The sequence below is a fragment of the Xyrauchen texanus genome, chromosome 11 (genome assembly GCF_025860055.1).
Source record: "Xyrauchen texanus isolate HMW12.3.18 chromosome 11, RBS_HiC_50CHRs, whole genome shotgun sequence".
In the NCBI taxonomy this organism is placed as follows: Eukaryota; Metazoa; Chordata; class Actinopteri; order Cypriniformes; family Catostomidae; genus Xyrauchen; species Xyrauchen texanus.
In genome coordinates, this window is record NC_068286.1 from 36,148,784 (window position 1) to 36,154,255 (window position 5,472).

Sequence of the window (5,472 nt, forward strand, 5' to 3'; positions counted from 1 at the left end):
GCACTGTTGTTGGATCTACGGCGCATTCCAGCGGCTTTCTCCCCTGGGCGCTTCGACAGTGCTTTCATTGCCTGAAAGAGTGTTCCTCTGAAAGAGTTTGAGTTTCCACTCAAAAGAGCAATACACAGCAGACGTTGAACGTCCTTTTCAGGACGCGTCTTTTTCAAGATGCCCTTCCTCCTCTGTGTAGTTCCTGGATGCGTCGATTTCTCTCTACTTCTGATGGTCATAAAAAGCTGTCTCGTGTGCCTGGGCTGCGATCAAATGCAGACAGCCTTTTTATGAATGGCTCATGTTCTCATTGCAATAGCTGCTCTCCATGATAGAGATAAACAAAACATCTCACAGATCACGACTTACGGACAAACACCTTCACTCAATTCTCAGAGTTATATATATTTGATGCTTTAAGTCATATGACCTATTATAGTAATTTCATATTTGTTTGAAGCAACGGCTAGTTTGAGTCACAGCAGCAACACATTTGTTTCTACAAAAATAATTATAAGCCATATCTGGCTCACGAATTACTCAGTTTTTCTTTTTAATATGGCCCCTAAGTTGATTGAGTTTGACACCTCTGAGTTACACACTAAAGTTTAATACTTAGGTTTAGAGGTTTGTTTAAATAGTAGCAATAGAAATAGTAATGCTTGCCTATGCAAACACCAGTATCTCAATACGGAGATTTCAAACATCGGAGAAATGTAATTTCTTGTGTTTTTGTCTATTCCTAAAAAGACTCTTTGACTCAACTCACAATGAGTGATTCAGAGGAACAGAAACCACTTCCAAAGACCATCCACAGCATGAATGCATATTTGGGGTAAGCTTAATTACAGCATATCATTGGTACTTGCTGTTATCCATGCCTGACTAGTGGTTTGAACATGAGAATCGTTTTTCTCTGGTCTGTATCTCACAGTGCTCTCCCCATTAAACGCTGCCTGGATCTCAGGGCTGATATTGTAGAGACGGGACGTGGTGTGGACAACACTGTGGTTCTCGGACTGCTAATGCATTCAGTACTGTCTGACACACACACACACACACACACACACACACACACACGTGCGCGCGCACACACACAAAAATGCTTTCTGGATTTCATCTGCAACAGATATTATGGATTGGTACCCAATCTTTCATCATGATGATGTGTTTTACACATGTGATGTGCATTAATCATCCCAAAATGAGAACAGAAACACACCAGCAGCATTTCTTTTAAGAGAGGGCGAAGTTTACTTTAGCTTCTACTGGGGGAGGTAGACCGAAGTTCATGCTGAAGTTCACATTTGCTTTCACATGCTTTCCAGCTGCTATTATTGAGCTGGTTCTTAAAAGTATTTTTGCATAAGTCACTCACAAATTGTGCATTTTGAGACTGAAGAACTTTTCTCATTTGAATTTGAACATCTTCCATTTGAATTTGAAATATGAAACTAAAGATTTCTGGATGTTTTCCTTCAAATTAGTTGTTTATCTGTTTACATTTCTTGGAAATGAAACGTATATCCAGTCTTAATGGAAAGTATCACAATGTCCCACACCAACAGCACTTACTAGATACAGAGTAATAGTTTGTGCTTTTAAAGTATACTTTACTTTTTAATATGATGTAACTAAAACACAGCAATCAATAGTAGAGCTACAAGATAATATAGTAATATTATTAAAGCTGAAGTATTTCACTTTTTTTGTTTTAAAATACTTTCTCCTATCCCAACTTAATGTACAGACACAACTATTAGTAAGCCATTCATAGGATAATTTTCTCTCTTTGTTTCTGTGCTTGCTATGAAAATTGCTCTGTTTTGAACAAACCGCTTAGACCTGCCCTAACAACATTACATAACCAGTGGCAGGACTTGGGGCAGAACAATCTCTTTGTTTGATCAATGGCAGATGGGGGGCGTATTCAGAAAGTTGTTTTGAAAACAAAGTTTAATTTTGCAATTCCGTTTGGTGGCGCTAGTGGTGCAGATTTTACACACTTTAGAAAAAAATAGTAAAGTCATCAAAATGGAAGTATGGGAATTACATAGTGTCCAATAAATGTTAAACAAATCAAATGTATCTTAAAATTTTAGCTGCTTCTATGAAACCAGCCTTGATATCAGCTTTGGTCATTTGAGCATTCTTTCAAGCAACATCAGGAGGTATCCACCTGGCATGCTTTTTAAACAGTAGTGAAGAAGCCACTTGTTTTGACTGCTTTTCTTTCACTCTCTGGTCCAACTGGTCCAATATATATTTATCTTCAAAACTTCAAGCATTTAAGCATAAGCCATTAGATTAATAGGTTCAATGTTGCAAAATCACAAAAGTGTGTCCAAACGTTCAACTGGTAGTGTGTATTATTTATTAATAAAATATAGTAATATATCTTCTTTAATATGGTAGACATCTCACCCTAGATTTCAAGCTGAATTTTCCCACAGCCCTTTCAAAGTTCAAAATACTGTGATTAAGGTTTTATAAATATTTGTGCTTAATGTGTAAAAAAAAGGGTTTTAAAATACTGGTTTTGTTTTTGACAGGTTGTATGGGACTGCAATTAGTATGACATGCTTGTTGCTGGAAGGTACTGTGAACTGAGCTGGGAATTCTTACACACTACATACACAGTTCATTATATATAAAGTTATCTAAGAACACAGATTACCATCTACACTAGAGGCAGGAGACATGTGCAAGATATAGTCTTTTGTTACTCAGCCAATGGTGGGACTTGGGGCAAGACTATCTCTTTGTTTGACCAACGGCAGATGGGGGCGTATTCAGATTGGCACACAGTTCCTGACTGGTAAAATCAAATATAGTTCAAAATCTGGTATTCTCGTGACATAAGCTTTGGGAGAATCTCACAAAAATCAAAATCAAAAGAAAAAAAAAAAATGAAAATCTATTTTGTTTCATAACAACAAATCCTATAGCATATTTCCCCCCAAATTAACATTCCGTAAATCATCTGAACATTAAATTGGTTTTTTCTTTAGAATTTGTACTACTGTAATACAATATTTTTACTGTATTAGAGTAAAAGCATACTCCTAACAATCATTTTAAATGTATCATCAAATTAACAGCATTATAACACATACTACCATTATGTATACTTTACAATTTCATATTTATAATTTTAAAAGTTATTTATTTTAAAAATCTAAGATTTTTGAATTATCATAATACCATTTTTTTCATGGCCTTAAAAATAGACTTGGGGCCCTTTAAGTGCAGTGCAGTGCTTTAAGTCATGAGCACAAGAGAGTGGGCATGTCCATTAAGTTTTGGTATTTTCATGCAAGCATGTGCTGTCAATGTGCAAGTGGATTTGGCGAAATTGCGTGCAAAGCGCTAACAGGCTGGGTCAAGTGCAATTTAATTCTGAGGTTCTTCTTGTCAAGCACCAGTGATATAAACAAAAACAGCACATTCATAAAAAGTTGTTAGTGTAAATGGACTGTATGCCACAAATTAGAATAATAGATAATTTTCATTTATTCATTTGGCAGATGCCTTTATCCAAAGTGATTTAAAAAGAGGAATAAAACAACCCCAATTCCAAAACATTTGGGACAGTATGAAAAATTGTAATTGAAACAAAATGGAATGATTTGTAAATTATATTCACCCTTTGCCATATTGAAAGCACTACAATTAAACACATGATATATTTTACCTTGTGAATTTCATAGATTTTTTTTTTAATGTACAGTATTTCAAATCAGATGATTGTAACACACTCCAAAAAAGTTGAAACAGTCGAGTGTTTACCACTGTCAAACATCAAAATGTATTCTTATAAAAGTTATTAAGCAATAAGCCACTGAAGACACAAGTTCGTTAAGTTTAAAAAGTTAATCCATTATGGAGGTCTTCAGCTGCACAATTGTACGGGCCATATTGTGCCATATTGTGCACTTCATAATGCACCACACATTTTCAATTTGAGATGGTCAGGACTGCAGGCAGGCCAATCTAGCACCCGCACGCTCTGGTCATTCGGCCAGTATGTGGTTTGAAGTTGTCCTGCTGAAAATTCTGAGACGTCCTTGGATAAGATCGTGCTGGTTTTCAGTATATGATGCTCAAAATCTTTTACATATCCGTCTGCATTAATGGTGCCCTCACAGATGTGCGAGTTACCCATGCCATGGCTACTGATGCACCCCTGGCCCATAGAGACACTTTTGGACCTGACTCTGATAACAGCTTGGATGGTCCTTTTCCTCTTTGGCCCGTAGAACATGACAACAGTGGACCAAAAACCACGGTTCCACTGTTCTACTTTCCATCTAACATGAGACCAGAGAAGTCGGCAGCGCTTCTGGACAATGTTGATGTAGGGCTTCTGCTTTGCCTAGTAAATCCTTAACTTGCATCTGTGGATGCAGCGGCGAATGGTGTTAACTTACAAAGGTTTACTATCAACAAGCTCAGTACGATGATGCTGTGACACACCACCTCAGACCATGACAGACACTCCACCTCCAAATCGATCTCGCACCAGAGGACAGGCCTTGGTGTAATGCTCATTCCTTCGATGATAAACGCAAGTCTGACCATCATCCCCGTTGAGACAAAACCGCAATTCGTCAGTGAAGAGCACTTTTTGCCAGTGCTGTCTGGTACAGCGAAGGTGGGTTTGTGCCCATAGACGACGTTGTCGCCGGTGACCTGCCTTATAACATGCCTACAAGCCCTCAGTCCAGCCTCTCTCAGCCTATTGCGTCTGAGCACTGATGGAGGGATTGTGCTATCCTTGTGTAACTTGGGCAGTTGTTGTTGCCATCCTGTACCCGTCCCGCAGGTGTGACATTTGGCTGTACCGATCCTGTGCAGGTGTTTTTACATGTGGTCTGCCTCTGCGAGGACGATCAGCTGTCCTTCCTGTCTCCCTTTAAGCGCTGTCTTAGGTGTCTCACAGTATGGACATTGCAATTTATTGCCCTGGCCACATCTGCAGTCCTCATGCCTCCATGCAGCATGCCTAAGGCATGTTCATGCAGATGAGCAGGAACCCTGTGCACCTTTCTTTTGGTGTTTTTCAGAGACAGTAGAAAGGTCTCTTTAGTGTCATAAGTTTTTATAAGTGTGGCCTTAATTGTGTCTTAACAACCGTTCCACAGGTGCATGTTCATTAATTGTTTATGTTTCATTGAACAGGCATGGAAAACATTGTTTAAACCCTTTACAATAAAGATCTGTAAAGTTATTTTGATTTTTCCAAAATTATCTTTAAAAGACAGTGTCCTGAAAAAGGGATGTTTCTTTTTTACTGAGTTTATATTGTGCACTGAAGAGGGTGAAATGACTGCCAATATGTCTTTGGGGAACATTGTTCTCAAAGTGCTGGATTATTTGCTGAAGCATCTGTTGGCAAATTGGCAAGTCTTAAATTATCCTTGCTCTTGAAAGTAGACAGTACAAGATGCCACTAAATTGCAGACCGCTGGCTTCTGGTGG